General features: G+C 40.6%; 1 long non-coding RNA gene across 1 annotated transcript in view; it reads left to right on the top strand.

Annotated features, from left to right (window-relative positions):
• LOC126981372 (uncharacterized) overlaps positions 1 to 17,985 on the top strand; it is a 54,730-nt gene extending 36,745 nt beyond the window's left edge. Inside the window, exons 2-3 of the long non-coding RNA XR_007733919.1 lie at positions 10,722 to 10,882; positions 17,800 to 17,985. This is a non-coding gene — a long non-coding RNA (uncharacterized LOC126981372). The remainder of the gene's footprint in view (positions 1 to 10,721; positions 10,883 to 17,799) is intronic.
• Positions 17,986 to 18,842: the final 857 nt, after the last annotated feature.

The following is an 18,842-nucleotide window of genomic DNA, read 5'->3' as shown; positions in this document are numbered from 1 at the left end:
TACATTGATCTTAGTTTCTGTAAAACTGGTTGAACATCCCATGTTTTAGTATACCTGGGTGTGGGTGTTCTTAGGTTGAAGACCCCTTTCATAAATCTGTTAACTAGCGGGTGGTTCCCCGCTCTGCATCCATCAATTACAATGCCCAGTGATGAAAGGGCACCCCTTGCTGTGTTAATGCTGTCATATCCCACATTCCTATTAAATGTTTCGGTCAGAAAGTTAATGATGTTGGATGCATTGGGATTAAGGAAATTGTTGTCCCATCTAGCGCAAAACTGCTTTCACCTTTTGACATGTGGTTGGTACTGTTTTGCAGTCCTTGGTTTCCAGGAGGCAAGTATGATGTCCGCCCCTGCTGCAGAAACACCTTGTTCTCGTAAGGTCTCCCTGACAGTAAGCATGCCATGAGTCTTGTGTGTTTCATGACAGGGTGCGAACCTGGTAGAGATGGGTGCGTCAGCACATTCTTCCTGCTCGTGATTAGCCTGGGGCAATCGACTAGCATCCCGAGCAGCATTCCCATCCAGGGTTGAGACATCCACAATGGCACAACCATCCACCCCCTTGCCTGTTCTGCACGTATCTTTTGAAGACACCAAGCAATTAGAGAGAATGGGGGGAAAATGTAAAAAAGTTCAAACTGTACCCAATTTAAAGAGAAAGCATCAAAACAATGTGCTTCTGGATCTGGTTTCCATGAACAAAATAATGAAACTTGCTTATTAAGTCTGGATGCAAACAAGTCAGTGGAAGGGGTACCAAAAATGTCACAAAGATCTCGGAAAATGTGCTCGTTGAGTTTCCATTCGTGCCTATCATTAATTTTGCGAGAGGCACTGTCTGCCAAAAAGTTGTCTCTGCCCGGAATGTGCGAACACGTGACCCATGCATTATTCTCTACACACCAGTCCCAAATCAAAGTGGATATATTGTTACAAATTAGTGATTTCGTACCACCCATTTCATTAACGTAGGTCAAGGCGGTAGTATTGTCACAAAATACCTTAACATGTTTCCCACTGAGTTCATGACTGAATGCCTGAAGGGCAAACAAGATAGCTTTAAGCTCTAGAGCATTGATGTGTAGTAATTTCTCAACTAATGACCAACTTCCACTCGTAGTCTGATGGTTCAGGTGGCCTCCCCAACCTATGTTGGAAGCGTCAGTGTACAAGTTAATTTCAGTACCTACCCTGAATATCTTTCTATATTGTGCTGATACATTGTTTAACCACCAGCTTAGGTCCAATTTCATGTCATCAGTGATGGTCATAAATTGGTCAAAATCCCCATTCACTTTATGCAACGCTGCAATTTTAGCTGCCTCCAACTTCCTGTAGTGAAGTTTTCCCAACTCAACTGCTGGGAGAGCAGCCACCAGAAGGCCAATGACCCTGGCCACGTCTCGGATTTTTTCCTTACTCTTACACATGAGTTCCTTGCAACTTTTTACTATTTTATCCACTCTGCGTGCTTGTAATGAAATGTTCATAGTTTCCGTGTCAATAATGTTACCCAAATATTCAATATGCTTTGTGGGGACCAAAACAGACTTGTCTTCGTTAATACTGAAACCTAATTGTCTTAGGGTGTCAATAGTGTCCCTAATGACTGTGCGACATCCTGGCAGGGAACTGTTACAAATAAGGGAATCGTCAATGAAACTAGTAATAGTAAATCCCTTCTCCCTCAAAGCTGCAAAAACAGGCTTCATCAACTTGGAGAAAATCCTAGGACCTTCAGAGATACCATTAGGTAGGCATGTAAAAAATGTTGTTGCTCTTCCGCAATCTTAACTGAATAGTAGGCATGCCTCAGATCTACTGAAGTTAAAAAATCACCTTCATTAATCAGCCTGATGGCTTGTTCAAAATTTTCCATTTTAAAATGTTTGTAGGGTATGTGTTTATTTAATTTTTCCAAATTGAGCACCATTCTGTATTCACCATTCTTCTTTTTCCTCAAGAAAATGGGAGAAACAATTTGGTCCTTCTTTCTTTGTGTAACTTTAATGACCTTAAGCTCTAAAAGTTTGTTAATTTCCTCAGAAATAACACCTTTCTCTTTCTCATTGAAAACATACTCTAACTCTCCTGAAAACAAATGGCAAATGTCATCCACCTTAATGTCCAGGTGACAACCTTCAACAATATCCAAAATGACTGGGTCCCTGGTAAATTTACACCATTTATCTATAAAATAGTGAAGTCTGCCAGCCTCAAAAACCTTACTTGCCTCTACTGTTGCTGGGGCCTGTGTTGGCCCCGGTTCTTGGCGCTTTTTTTTTAAACAGTGTTATGGCGAGTGGTGGATTGCCATTGAGCACCCCGATACCCGAGCCTCTGCTGATCATAAGGCTGGAACCTGGAGAAGCCCCTGTGTGAAGTCGAACCCCGGTAACCTCTTGTTCTTCCTCCGGTGAATCTCCATGTGGAGGGGGGTTTCTTTGTTGTGATCTTGTTTTTCAATTTTTCGGATTCTTCAATTTGTCTTGCAGAATGTGAAACATCATCTCCAAACAGGAAACAAGCAACTGGCACCTTGTCTGAGCAAAGATGTGCATATTTTTGGTTGATCTCCCGGTTCATGGCAGATCGCCTTGCCAAGTTGTTCTTGTAATTAGCATTGCCTAACAAGGCCAATGCTCCGTTAATCATGCCCACTTCATGGGCTACCACTGGATGACCCTCATCTTGAACAACTTTATCTAGCGCTAAAAGTGACTTCGTGATAATAGTTGCTGCCCTCAAAATGTCCTTGTTGACTTCCTTCAAACAGAAGTCAGTCTTCTTGGCATCACTTCTAAGTGCCTCTAACACCTCCGGATTACATTCCACTGGAGCGAGGGCATGGCAATTCCTTGGTCTCTTGATCACATCATCTTCACAAATGAGTTTGTAGTCATCCCCACGCATGCCGTTGGAAAACAGAAAGTTCACCATCTTGGCCACCTGTTGATCAGTGTCCTCAGAGGCAGTGTCCGGAGGACCAAAAACCTTAGCATTATGCATTAACACGCTGTCACCAGGGGCCTGCTCCGTGAAAGCACCTTCCTCACAGCCAGAGACGGGGAACCCCGAAAAACCACTGGCAGGTGAATCAGTGTGTTGTGTACCTTGAGAAGTACTCGCTCCATCATTCACTTGACTTGGCTTATGTGCAGAAGGCAGTCTGTCCGCTTTCAACTGGTTCACTTCACCTCTTAACTCCGCCACAGCCTTGAAAACCATGTCCCAGGGAGCGGCATCCTGTGAGGTGGGTATGTGTGGTGCGGCGGCGACCATATTCGCACCTGTAGCCCCTGGCGTCACACGGCCAGGTGAGCGGAGTGCCTCTCTCAAACTTCCGTGACGGGAGAAAACACTACTAGTACCACCTTCCTCAACGTGACCGGAGGTTTTCCTGCTGTTCCTGTAGTCTGTGGGAGAGCCCAAGGATGGGCTGGTCGACTCCTCTCCAGAGGTAGACATGGCCGCCACCCTGCGAAACAGATACAGAGCCGTAAGCTCGAAACACTTGCCACACTATGAAATATAGCCACTCGAACGGCTCTACCCGCTCCAAGGACTGGATAACGGGTAGAAGGCACTGTCCCTGCGTAACAGGAGACGTGGCCTTACCTGAAAAGGGAAAAAGCCAAAACCAAGAACCCGCACAGCGAACGTCTGCCCAGCGCGGCGGCGTGCAAGCTACTGACAGCGTGACGTGGCAAAGCGTATCTCATGGGAAAGCTCCACTCCGCAGAGGGTGATTTGGTGATGTAAAATTTATAGTTATCGTTAAAAGAGTTAGATTCTGATGTTTCTTGGCAATAGTTTGCCGTCAGAAACCGGTAAATGCTATGCTCTGAGTACGAGAAACTGGCAACGGTGCCCCGCTCTCCCTCCTCCCTCCTCACCCTGTCCTTCCACCTCCTGTGAGGAGGTGGAAGGACGCTTGGGTGCTATAGTAATGGTCAAAATGCAGTGTACGTATTCCAGAGAAACATTCCACTCACAGTGCCGGCTAGCTTCAGACTGAGGAGATAGACAGCATCTCTGCGCGGTGACATCATCGAGCATAATGTCATCGATGTTAAATCGTGTTAAATCAAACATATCGCGTTAGTTAAACATATCCTTAAATATCAACTCATGTTAGATAAAAAAAACGCGTTTTTTAAACTCATGTTAATCGAGAGGTGACTGTAATGTGTTTTGTCAAGGTTTAACGAGAGCTTATTGCTATCGATCCAGCTCAAAACTTTAACTAATTCATTATTTAAAGTAGTTTCTAATTTCTCGAGGCATGGTTTTAAGATAAATAGTAGTGTCATCTGCAAATAGCAGGAAGTTAAGTTTATCACTTGTGCGTACTAAATCATTTATGTATATTAAGAACAGTATAGGCCTCAGAACGGATCCTTGAGGAATGCCACATTTGATCGTTTTAAGTGTTGATTGTGTGTCATTAAAAGTAACATATTGCCTCCTGTCTTCCAAGTATATAACTCCTAAACAAGTTTGCAATACCTCGTACAGGTAACTCTCGATATACGTGAGTTCGGTTTATGCGTTTTTTAAATAACGCGGGGTCCAAAATCCAAATAAATGTTTAATTTACACGTTTTTTTCACTTATACACGATATTTTATGGAGTGGCCACCAGATGTCTCACGCAACTGGACTCACACGACGCCGCGGCCACACAGCTGAGCTCTGTTTTTCCCGCACACCACTTGAACAACAATCAAGTACCCACGCTGCCACGCTACTCAACAATAGGGGTGGGCAGATACCGGTACCAGTACCGGTACTAACGGTACCAGCTATACGGTATGGTACCGGTACCAGACTGCTCGGTATCGGTACCAATACTAGCTAGTCGCTCATGGTGTCCCTCATTTCTTCCTCACATGAGTGAGGCTGAGACTGAGTGCCTGAGTGGATATCTCAGTGATATAGATATTCTCTCTCTCTCTCTCTCTCTCTCTCTCTCTCTCTCTCTCTCTCTCTCTCTCTCTCTCTCTCTCTCTCTCTCTCTCTCTCTCTCTCTCCAATGAATGAAGTGAATATTTATTTTTCGATAGAAACCTACCTCTTGATTGATTTACATTGTTTTTGATTTACGCGACCTCTTCAAGGACACAATACTCGCGTAAATCGAGAGTTACCTGTATAATGTTTATCCACATGTACCTTTTTAACTTTATTTCTTTAAATTCAAAGTTTTTGTTGTATATGGCAGTGAATGAATTCATGAAAATATTAAAGTCTTCATTTACATTCTTACTGATTACATCCTGTTCCGTCATAGTTCGCTAAATCTGATTTAAATCGATCCATGTTTTCTTGACTAATCATTCTTTGCAAGGTTATGTTAGGGCATTTATCAACGTTTTGTAAAGAAAATATGCAAAAAAAAGGAAAATGATCACTATTGTTTGAATTAATTATTCCACTCCTCAAACAATGGTTAATTTCACTCGTCCAAATATGACCTAGCACTGAACCTGAACTTCTTGTTACTCAAGTTGGAGAGAGAGAGAGAGAGAGAGAGAGAGAGAGAGAGAGAGAGAGAGAGAGAGAGAGAGAGAGTGTGTGTTGGGGTGGAATTGAGTCAGTTGATTAATGGCTTTGTACATTGTGGGTGGGGTGCTGTAGGGTTAGGGTGTGCCATTGCTGTGCAGTGGCAGAAAGCAAAAGTAAACAGCCACGCAGTGCGAGTATTTCAAATCTTATGGTGGTTGGATTTTACTGTATTTGTCTTGAGTGAGAGCGTGTGTGGTGGTGGTGCACCTGTACAGACGGCTCAGCTGGAGCTCCGATATTTTCGTAAATTTGTGGTCTTGCACTTGGGTTTGCATTTGCATTCTGGGATATAGTATTTCATAGGTATTCAAGCATTCAATGGTGGTGGAAGTTTCATAAACTTGGGCAAGTAAGAAGTGAACGGTTATCAACTGAGATTGTGATAAACATGTCTGTGTCTGTGAGACGTAAACAAAGCCAGCAGAGCTACAAATGTGGCACCTGTAAAGGTAATGTAAACATTAAGGATGAAGCATTACTTTGTAATTTGTGTGAAATGTGGCATCATATTAGATGTGAAGATGTGGAAGAAGATGTTTACAAGTTTTTATTAAGCCACGATGTTGAATCTCTTCATTGGTACTGCAGCAAATGTAATGTTGTGACTGGTAAAATAGTGACACAGGTTACTACTCTGACCAAAAGGCAGGATGAAATGGAGGCTGGATTAAATGAGCTGGTGAAGGAATCAGAGAACAGATATGAAAAAGTGATGAAGGAATTAGAAGAAGTGAAGATATCTGTGTCTAGTGAAATAGCAGAGGTGAAGGAAAAAGCTAATACAGGCAAGAAGGTTGATATAGATTCCTACAGAGATGTCCTAAAGAATGAAGTAAAACAAATTCAACAGCAACATATTGAAAATAAGCAGGCCACAGAAAGGGATTTGGTGGAGAGAGCAACATTGCAAATACAGAGGAGGATGGACAGGAAGAATAACCTAGTCATATACGGAGTACCTGAACAAGTTAATAAGGATCATGATCTTATTATCAGATCTGAAAAAATCAAACAGGATAAGATGATTGTTAAGGAAATATGCAATGTAGCTGATGAGGAGGTTTTTGAGGATGACCTAATTGAGATAAGACGAGTAGGCAAATATTACAGAGAAACCATTGATGGAGCTGGAGCTGCCAGACCAAAAGGAAGGCCGATAATGTTGATGCTCAGAGAAGGTATTAAGGACAAGATCTTAAGAAACACCTACAAAGTGAAGGATTTAAATACTCCACACAGTGATATAATTAGGGGAGTGATACTGTCACATGACATGAATAAGGAGGAAAGACTGAAAGACAAGCAACTCAGGGAAGAAGCAAAGAGTAGGAATGAAAGCAAGAAGGAACAAGAGTCGGGAAACTTCTTTGTAGTGAGGGGCGACCCATGGGACCAGTACCTGATGAGGGTGAGGAGGGACAAATATACAGAGACCAGGATGAGGAACACAACAGAGGAAGAAGGAGAAAATGCAGCAAAGCGCGTGACAAAGGACGACCAGAAGGGCAGAATGAAAATCATGACAGAAGGCAAGGCAGAGGTGATGGAAAAACACCCAGTGGGGGCGAACACTCAGACCTAGCTGAAAAAAGTAATAGGCCACATGTACAAAGTGTAAATAAACTCAGTATTATGTTCAGTAATGTGGATGTATTCACTCCAGATAAACAGAGGGAACTGGTAGCAAGGTTGGAAAAAGATAATATTAGTCCCTGTGTTACTGCTCTGCAAGAAGTCAGGCTCGAGTATAACATTAGAGGATATGAAATAATTGAAAAAAATGTTGTTAATGCAGAGGAAGGCAGGGGTCTGCTTGTCTATGTGAGGGAGGATTTGTCCTACAGTGAAATTTTTATTGAACAGCAATACTGTGAAAACTTATGCATTAACGTTAAGTGTAAGAATAAGGATATATTGATTGCTTCAATATATAGAAGCCCTAGTAGCAACATGGCAGAAAATGATAAACTGCAGAAAGTGCTGCAAGAAATCTGCAACAAACAATTTTGTTATAAAATAATTCTGGGTGATTTTAATCTTCCAAATATAAACTGGACAAACTACACGACAGCTGCAGGAATAAACAGTTTTGAGTATAAATTTATTGAAACAGTGAGAGATTGCTTCCTAATGCAACATATGCTGGAAATTACAAGACAAAGAGGAGAGGTGAGAGGGAGTGTGTTAGACTTAATATTTAGCAGTGAAGAAGAAATAGTAGAGGAAATAGAAGTAGAAAGTCCCATAGGACGAAGTGACCATGCTACTGCTACTTTCACCTGCAACATCCAGGCTGAAGTAAGAACAAGCTCAAAGAAAATATACTTGTATAAGAGAGCAGACTTTGAATTGTTGAGAAATAAGTTGAACATCAACTGGGAACAATATTTGGGCAATGGAAATATTGAAGAAATGTGGACAAAATTTAGAATCAAACTTGAAGACATTATAAATGATTGTGTGCCCGCCAAAATGGTTAAAGACACATTTAGTCAAAGAAGAAGAACAAATAAGGAACTGCTGATGAATAGGAAACTCTGGTCAAAAATAAGAAGAAAAAAGCGTCTTTGGTCACGACTAACAAATAAAAACCCGTGGAGATAAGAACAGTCGGGAATTTCAAGAGGTTGAGAACGAATACAGGCGCACAAATAACCAGGTGACGAATGAAACAAGGAAGCAGATAAAAAGTAGAGAGCGGTTAATTGCAAGATATGCAAAAGAAAACCCAAAATTATTTTGGAAATATGTCCAAGAGAAGTTAACAAGAAGAGTTGGTGTACCAGAACTCAACATGAATGGTGATAGTATGACCAAAACTAAGACGGATAAGTAAAAGACGGACGTATTAGCTAATCAGTTCCACAAATTATTCACAGAGGAACCAGACGGAGATGTGCCAAATCTTCCACAAAGCAAGTACCTGAAATGACAAGTGTGGAGTTCTCATTAACGAACATTAAAAAAAACATTAAAGCCATGAAACAGAATAAATCACCTGGACCGGACGAACTGCATCCAAGGAGAGTGAAGGAAGGAGGAGAGCAACTGGCAGAACCTCTCAAAATACTATTTGAAAAATCATACAGTGCTGGACAACTACCGTTGGATTGGAAAAATGCAAATATAACTGCCATATTTAAACAAGGAAGCCGTTGTGACCCTGCAAACTACAGACCAATAAGTCTCACAAGTATTGTGTGCAAATTGATGGAGTCACTAGCCAGAGAGAAAATCTTGAATCACATGAAATCAAATCAACTATTTAGCAAGAAGCAATTTGGATTCTTACCTGGTCGATCTACAGTTCTTCAACTAATAAAGGTGTTGGATAGATGGACTCAGATATTAGACGAGAAGGAGGCAGTGGACGTGATTTACTGTGACTTTATGAAGGCCTTCGATAAAGTGCCACACGGGAGACTTCTAGAAAAAATAAGAAGCTACAACATCGGAGAAAAGTGTTTGCAGCGGATTGGTGCTTTTGTGGAGTTCAGAAAACAACGTGTTGTAGTGAATGGCCAAAAATCTGGGGTCTGTGGTGGGACCTTTATTGTTCATCCTTTATATTAATGATCTCCCCGAAATATTAAAGAATGGAAGTGAAATATACCTGTATGCAGATGACACCAAAATCTCCAGACAAATTAAAACCCAGGATGACATGAAACTTCTTCAAGAGGACATAGACTATATGAGGAAATGGTTGGAAAAATGGCTATTGCTATTTCATCCAAAAAAGTGTAAATCCATGCGTATTGGAAATTGTAATGTAAGAAATAATGGATATAGCATGAATGAAAAGATAACAGAAACAAGCTCTGAAAAGGATATATGGATAATAATCGACAACAAGTTACAGTTCTCAAACCATCTTACAGAAAAGGTAAATAAAGCAAATAGGATTGTGGGTCTAATCAGAAGAACTTTTGTATCTCTGGATGAAGACATTTTTAAGTCGCTCTATGTGGCACTAGTCAGACCACACCTGGAGTGTGGGAACCAAGTATGGGCACCTTATTTGCTGAAGGACATAGATGCTGTAGGAGTGCAGAAGAGCGACCAAGCTGGTACCAACACTGAAGGAATTGAGCTATGAAGAGAGGTTGAGGAAACTGAAACTACTCACACTATCGTATAGAAGGGCATGAGGCTACATGATAGAAACATTCAAGATCCTGACGGGAGTGTATGATCCGAAAGTATGCCAAGATTTTCTTGTGCTATGGGAGAATGGTAGAACCAGAGGACATCCTATGAAAATAGTGAAGAAAAGGTCAAAGTTGGATAAAAGGAAGAACTCTTTTTGTAATAGAATAGTAAATAATTGGAATGCACTACCCCTGTATGTGATAGACTCTTAAATCAGTTATTAAATTTGAGAGTAATTTAGATAAAGCATGGAGTAGCCAAGAGTTATTATATAATTATAGAGCCAAAATTCAATATAATAAAATTATTCAAATTGACACCACCACCACCACCACCACTTATTCAGTTCAAAGTCCAGAGCTGGATACACAGGCCTGAGCTGGGCCTCTTCCAGAAGACTACTGTGAGTTATAACAGTCTGGGCCAGGCCAATCCATTAAGTGACTTCCTGGTAAGACCCACCATTGTTATGCATTACACTGCCAAGAAATGTTTTATGGATAACAATTCACTGAGCATGGTAATAAACCAATTTTTTTTGTGTAACCTACCAATTTTCCTATTTATTTATCCCCAGTTTGATTAAAATGTGGAATATACTTACAGCTCTTTCTGACATTGATAAGTTTCATGCAAAAGTCAACACCCAGCTGTTAACTCATTAGGGATTTCCCCCCATTTTTATTTCTTATACTTTACTGTTACTGTGTTTTATTTTTCACATCCATGTCTATTCACCAAGAGAACTCAGGTTCTAGATAAATTTTTTATATCACCTTAATGCCCTTTTATGGATTTCAGTAACATAATAATAATAATAATAATAATAATAATAATAATAATAATAATAATTTTATGTATTTATGTGGAATTAGGTTAATCAGCCACTCTCAGGAGTTGCCCAGTGTATGTTATCAGGCCTCCTGCACCCTTCTTATATTCCTGTATATTTTTGTGTATCAGAAACTTTACAACTAACATATATCTTGTTAACAGGTGTCAAGATGACTCGTACCAGCAGAAGGTCATCAACCACCTTCACTCTTTCGCCATCCAAGAGGCTAAGTATCCTGGTACCTGACAGTCCTCGCTCAAGGAGACAGTCCATGGCGGACGCTTCCAGGAATAATGAAAATGTCTTTCTTGATGTGCCAGAAGTGAGTCAGTAGATTGTTTGTTGAACCTGATTCATACCCCAAACCTAGAACTTAGGCAAATATGTACTTCTCATGCTTTTTGACTGCACATGGATTTCTGTTTAAAAATTTCATATCAAAGAATAGGAACTCCTACAGAGGTAACACCCTTCCATCTAACTATAGTCTGTTCAAACCAAGTGTTCCTCTGGCGCCTAGGCAGCATTTGTAATGCCGCACCCGATAGGCTGGCCTCCCCTCTCGGCTGATGACCTAATTGGCCGGCTTCCTCTCCCATCCCTCGTGAAGGCAACAATCACTCACACATGCTCTTGGCGATAAATGTTATTATACTCTTTACCCTAGCTCACACATTATACAAGATAGTTTTAGTTAATACCATTATATCCAGCAGTGATTGTAGACCCTAAATATGCTTGTCATAACTCAGTAAAACAAAAAGTAAACAAATAATGACGAGTATAAGTGAAAGAATGGGTCTGAAATGTTTATACCACTCTTACATATAACTGATATTAGCAGCAAATATTGAGTCAGTGCTGATATAAACTATTTCATGCTACAAAGAAGAGTTTTGTGAACATGATGGTATAACCAGAGCATAGGTCAAATGCATTGTAAGCGAAACAGGGAAAGATTTATCTATACATGTTGCATTTTCCTTCAGAGTGGTGTTCTGCACGACAGAAATGTTTCCTTGCCTCATCATTATAGTTTCAGCAGGTTTTCGTTAAGTAAAAGAATGCCTGGAAAAAAAACATGAGTAATGAAATATGAGAGAATTGAGGTCAGCAAGCAAGCTTTGGTGTGAATCATTGAGTGTTGTACGTACCGTATTTCCCACCATATAAGACACACTTTTTTTTTCATAAAAGAAGATTAAAAAAATCACCCTGCATCTTATACATGAACACTAAACACAAAATACAACACCGCTGCGGTGCGCCAGTCACCAGTGTGCCGGGTACCTTGGCGGTGATGGTTAAAGCGACTATTACATGGGAACAATATTGGTGGAGCAGGGTGCTGCCTGACCTGACTGCTCAGCGACCGTGGGGCGGACTTGGGCGGATTAGTCTGGAGCTATTTCTGCTGTGCAGTGACCCAGTCAGCTGACATTTTCTGTAATATATGTTCGAAAGAATGGATATCCATGGATGACTAACGTGTTTATTATAAACGCATTTCTGTTTTTCATTGTAAAAATAACTGTAATAAAACATGATATGATTGAAAGAAATTAATCAAGATTAATTTCTACTTGAAAGTAGATATACGGTCCCTGAAAGTCAAGATCAAGGCAAAGATTGCCCATCAAATGTAGCATCCCTGTGTGATTAGTTCTCTCAGCAGCTCGGAGAAAGTTACTGCCTGCACGCTGCGCAGTGAGTGAATCTACCAACCAACCCTTTTGTTTACCATTTCAAAGTCACAGCTGCTCGGGGTAAGAGCACTGTAATTCATCAACAACAGTGGAATACTTTGAACACAGAGAAGGGCACAAAGCAACATACAGTATCATAGTCATAATTGTGAGTAAGGTGGCCAAATGTAATACTGCATACACGTTAAGTTCAGGGAAAATGTGGAGTTTTATACTTTTTTATAAATACATCTTGCCAAATTATGGGTGCGTCTTATACTCCAGTGCGTCTTATATGGCGGGAAATACGGTAATACAGTAGAACCTCATTTATTCAGCACAAACGGGGGAAAGCTCACGCTGGATAAACTGTTTTGCTGTTGTTTTTTACTTACTCCAATAGAATTGCCATAACTCCTTTTATATATTTTTGTTTATTTTTTTACGTTCAGTCCTATGGCGCCGGTAGGCTTTCTTGGTTGGGCCTGGTGGTCAGCCCACGCCTGTCATGGTGCAGGCAAGTGTTTATAATAGCTCCATCCATTCTTGGCTGGTAGCAGCAGATTTGAACCCACATCATCCAGGACGAGGCGAAACACTGGACCAGCACGCTAACCACTCAGCCACCGCCTCCCCAATAAAATAGAACTCCAATAGAATTGCTAATAAAGTAAATACATCCTATTCTAGTGAATAACAGGCCCATTGGTCCAGTGATAACGGTGAGAGGCAGGTCTGGGTACGGCGGCACAACACACTGGTCTATGGCGTGAGGAACACATGCTCATATTCACAAACGAGAAAGGACTATCGCCTTGTGCCGATGGTAAACATAACCTTTATAATTATAAACGTTACCCTATAATACCCATATTTCTTGACTAGATCATCATTTAACATTTATAAAGTACTGTTACTACATATTCAGTTACTGAAGTGTTCAGCTTTAAGTAAAACATAATTCTGCAAATTTTGAGATTGTTTAAATCGCAATCGCAAATCGGATATCGCAAATAACTACACAATATTTGCAGTCTTCCGCCACAAAACTTGACACCGCAAACGCAAACCGCAAACAATAATTCTATTACCAATAGCTCTTGAATCTCTTTTCACTCTATTTGCGATGTAATGCTGTAGCTAGGCATTCAAAGTTTCAATTTTTGTTTTTTTAAAGACCTAGAGTATAAAGAAAGCTATTTTTTCATGACCAACATTGACCATACATGCGCTACTGCTACTTCAAGTATGGACGATTTGTAATCATACTAATTAATTTGTAATAATCTGATAAACATCTATTTTAAACTTATTTTTAATGAGAAAGACCAAAGGAAGTTCATCAGTGTTACTGTCACAACTTCAGTAAACCCTCGATAGAACGGACTAATTGGGGGTAATCTTAGTCCGTTAATGCTGAAAGTCCGTTATAAGAGGCGGAAATTAAAAAAATACTCAGAATAATTCCAACGAACTTAATAAACGTAGGTATATAGTTTTTAATGTTTATATTGTCTGCACGTTGTCTATATAGCCGCACAGCACACTTGGTGACGGACTGCGAGGCACTGAGGCTGCCAAGTTGACAGTGGGACCCGGCATGGGGGCCACATTGTTACGGGTATGGGTAAAATTTTACAAATGCGACTATCTCGCAATAGCAGACAATTTTTTTTTGGTAGTTTTTGGTGTGTTATGAAATAATCTGCTAACTGCTTCTGTCACAAGTCAATAAATGATTGACTTTTCAGTGCCTTTTGTACACCCGCCGCCACGCGCCGAAACAGCCGCTAAATAGCTTGCAGAGAGAGGATCAACTTGCTTACTGTTTCTTAAGTTCACTCACTGCTCACAAAGATCACAAGTGGACAAACTAAAACAAAACCAGGCAAATTAATGCTGTTACTGTTGTGCATTGCCCCAGTGCGTATACGTGGTGAACAACAGAGAGACTTATTTCTGTGAGGAGGTATATTTTTCGCACCACTGCCGCCATCCTGTCTTGCGCGGTGTATTTCCACCGTATTTTTGCCGTCCCACACCACGTGCTGAATGAATTTAAAGTAACCAAACCTAACGTATTCTAACCTAACCTACCTAACGGGGCGACCACTTAAGCTGCGTCAGTACCAACACTCACAACCACCTGGCTATTTTCCATTACATTTACGTCCTGGATTGATGCATAAGACTTTCTTGTGGTGTAAGTACGTTCTTCATTTGAATGGGAACCACAAAGAGGAAAATATTTCATCAGGTGAGTTGAAAAAGACTACAATAACCAAAGGATGGGACAGCAGATGAAGGGAGGAGGGCGAGGTGGCCAGCAGACACTTTGGTACTTACCGGGCGCGGTTCATTCAAAAAACATTCTCGGTCGGTTCCCGTGGATTTCTGACCCTCTGACCTTGTCCATTATATCCGAAATCCATTATAAGCGTGTCCATTATATCGAGGGTTTACTGTATTTCCATATTCATATGCCGTATCTCCTTCAAAATACTTATTATGATGTTTATAATAAAATCCCCTGAGAGGTTTATGTGAATAAGCTTTTTGTAATAAGTGGAAAAGGCAACAACTTACAAAAGTTTTGAACTTAATCAGTTTTTATTTTACACAACTGAGTTGCCGGAGATGACGAGCCAGTACATGTTCAAACAGGCGAAGTCAGTGGCGATTGGGAGGCAACTTGCCTTAAAATACAGAAGCCCCCCACCATTCGCGGGTATTTGGTTCCGCGAGATTCCTGTGATCCACGAATCCGCGATCGACGGGACTATAATCAAATAGGGAAAATAGGGTTTTGTTCTACCATCTTGGTCGAATAACAAAAAATGTATTTCTAAGGCATTTCTAAGCATTGTTATATAGTTTTATACACATAAAATCACAAATTGAATATGAACTGTAATAATTTAACACTCACTCTGTGGTTGGTTGTGGTGAGTGTGAGTGCGTAGGCGGTGGTGGTTGGTGGGCGAGTGGTGTTTTTGCGGTAGTTATCGGTCGGAAACTACGAAAAAATGCAATGCGATGAGTACGATAGTTTGGCAACACTGCTCGTCAGTGTTTACCGTCTTCCACCCAGCCATCAAGTATTAGTGAATTCTCGTCTCTCCCCTCTGTGTTTTTTTATTTTTATTTTTTTACGTGTACGCCTATAGCGCCGGTAGGCTCTCTTGAGTGGCCTGGATGGTAGTCGGCCCCAGCCCGTCATGGCGCAGGCAAGTGTTTATAGTGGCGCATCTTCTCTTAATATTCATGTGTATCCATATACATCCAGTATATTGTTAACCCCTTCACTACGGCCTGGCCAAAACAGCGCCCCGTGCCGTATCCGAGATCACTGCACATGCCAAATTTCAAATGTAGCTATTGAATATAACAATATTTCAGCCATAAACTCAACACAATCATCATGTATTATATATGAAAACACGCAGAATTAAATATTGCACATAAAGAAACTCACTACGGCCGGGCCAAAACAGCGCCCCACGCAGTATCCGTGATCGCCGCGTGCGCCAAATTTAAATGTCATTATTGAATACAATAAGTTTTCAACCATAAACTCAACATAATCATCATGTGTTATATATGAAAACATGCAGAATTAAATGGTGCACATAAAGAAACATAAATTAATTGATAATTTTGAAATGTAAGCATAAGTATAGAGACAGAATGACTCATATATTGGCTAAAGCGAGCCAGGACGCAGTATGTGTGTCCTCGGATATGGTACGGGGCACACAAAGATGCAGTATACGCGTCCTCATGTTGAAGGGGTTAATTTGAGTATTTGCTGGGCCCTTGGAAGGCCCGTCTGTTGCTGTTCCCGGCGATACGCCCGTACAAACTTTATACCTGTTACCCCTCTGCCACTGCTGCAGTCTCCGCCATGCTTGTTTACTCTTCAAAGCAGTAGCTTCGAGTCTCTAAGAAGGACCAGTTCTGGCAAGTCCCAGTAAGTATCAAGCATTTTAAATCTATAATATTGGGATTAAGGGCCGCTTTTACAGTCGCTTTTGTTTGTTTTGATCGTTACCAATGAGTGGCGATCGCCGCTATACTATTTCCACGTGAAACTGGCTGATGGGGTAGTGGCAGCTGTGGGGTTAGCCCCGCCCCGCCCCTTACCACACACACTCAACACCTCTCGTTTCCTCTGCAGCCGCCGCTACCCCATAGGCCACTTTCACGTGGAAATTCTGTAGCGGCGATCGCTGCTAATAGGTAACGATCAAAACAAACAAAAGTGACTCTGAAAGCGGCACTTAGTAAGGATCAGACCGTGTATATGCGAGTTTTCATCTGCGTTCATCGGGGGGTGTCACAGTTACCCTACCCGCGTATAAGCGAATCCGTGTACGCTGAGGCCGCGAACGGCGGGGAGCATCTGTGGAACTGTGGCTAGTAACTAGTAGGGTAAGCGGTGGCTTCAAATCCAATGGTATGAAAGAGTTGATAATTAGTTTATTTTATAGGTCTAGCTTGGAACTTTCTTTGACGCAAAAAATTTTGACGCGATGAGAATGGCACAAAGGAGTTGTGTGGCAGCGTAGGAGTCACGCTGACCCATAAATCCCCACGAAAATTAAAAAATTAGGGTGGAAAAATGCTGACCAGAAAAACCTGGCACTCGCCTTTAACCCGTACAGCGTTTAATACGTACATATACGTACCTCTTAGGGAAGTGTTTAATACGTACATATATGCAAGCTCTTTTGAGGACTTATACGCCCTTTATTTTTGTTTATGTATGTAACATTGTTCATTGACAGTAAAGAGCAATAATTTGACAAGTCTTTGTATTTTTAAATGGACGTTAAAGGGCCTTTCTATGCATTTGTCCGCATTCCAACAAAAATCATTATACAAGAAGGTAAGTTACTTTCTTCTAGGTAATTACTCCTTGATTCTATAATCAGTAAGGCATGTGGAATTGTAAATTATGGTTCAGAGTAATCGGAAATGAAAAATTATCGTCGGAAGCTTCATAGTGTTTTGTTGAACTTTGAGAACTACGGTTGTAGGACAGACGGCCTTGAAGCGAGCGGTGTTGCCTGATGCGCATCCTATCATTTTTTTGTAGTTACAATTCCTGTTTATTATATGAGGTTTTTGTGATGTAAAGAAGTACTTCTACATTACTCACGCTTTAGGGTTGTGAGAAGTGTTTATAAAGGAAAGAATATAGGCTCTAAAAAAATTTAAGATAAATTTCCCTTTCCTGGTATGACATCGTTAGCTCTGAGACGGAGAAAAATAAGAGGACGAACATTCTAGGGTTCCATTCCTCACATATAAATAATATACATACCAAATAATTTGTAATTTTTTTACAATTTATGGGGCAAATAAGACAATACGAAAAAAGTACAACCTGGCATGACCCCTATCGCTGACAAAAGACGTCACTGTATGGATTAAGGGGTTAAGCATATCATAAAGTGCGAATAAAACATTAATGAATGCTTCTTTCTTTAAAAATTAGTACAATTGGATCACTGATAAACTTGTCCCTGTATTGCTGCATTGATGTTTTCAGAATAATGATGAAAAGGAGAAAAAAGAAAGGCAACTTAGTCGTCTCCAGCAACAGATCCAGTCCAAGAACTTCTCACCCACAACAACTAAGGCAGACCAACGCAAGTCCGTCAGTGTAGTATCAGGCCTTAGTAATCAGCAGCTGACTGAACACTACTCCAAATGCATTCAGCTCTCAACAGAAAATGTAAGTATTGATTTTTTCATTGTATTTTGCTTAAGAATTAGTTGAGAAAACTATGTTAGGATAATGAAAAGGGTGAGAGATTTATGCATGTGTTAAATGGGATTTATTTCTAGCATATGCATTTTCCTAAAGCAAAATCATCCATTGATACATTAGGGTAGAAATATGTGAAGATGACAAATGGATGTGTTTATCTATATCTATTCTAATTCTTGCCCCAATGTACTTCTTTGTCTTGAAGAGATGGTCATGGCAGTCAAATTCATATATCTTGTTCTTACACTTTCCTTCAAAATCAAGATTTTTCTCTTCAAGATTTTTTATTGCTCACCTCTCACTGCTCCCATAGGAGACAGTATAAGACAAACAAGTCCATTTTCCTCTCATTACTCATCATCATCATCATCGTTTAACGTCCATTTATTCCCTATGGTGGGGTTGGACGGGATATGAGCCTCCTCCACTGTTGCCGGTCCATAGCCATTTCTTCCGTGATGTTCAGCCTCCTCATATCTTCCTCCTCTCATTACTCTGTTATTTTATTATATCATGAAAATCGTGATACATTTGGTTTAGTGTTAACAACAAAACAACATGTCACTAAAAAGAGGTTATAACACTAAAATAATTAAAAGGAATGTAGAGCACAACTCGTGAGTGAGAACAGAGCAACAGTAAGTTACAAACACTTGGGAATAAAGTAACCAGGCTAGGCCTAAGCTCATGCACATATTTAACTACAGGCAACTCAACACAAGCTTCTACACAAGCCTCTCTTAACATGTTAATGACTTTTAAGCGTCATTTTTAACGTGGTTAATGTAAAGTGTTACTCTTAAGTTTAAGGCGTGAACTGC

Source organism: Eriocheir sinensis, chromosome 47 (genome assembly GCF_024679095.1).
Source record: "Eriocheir sinensis breed Jianghai 21 chromosome 47, ASM2467909v1, whole genome shotgun sequence".
In the NCBI taxonomy this organism is placed as follows: domain Eukaryota; kingdom Metazoa; phylum Arthropoda; class Malacostraca; order Decapoda; family Varunidae; genus Eriocheir; species Eriocheir sinensis.
The sequence above is the reverse complement of the archived record's forward strand: the minus strand, read 5'-3'. Positions and strand labels throughout refer to the sequence as shown.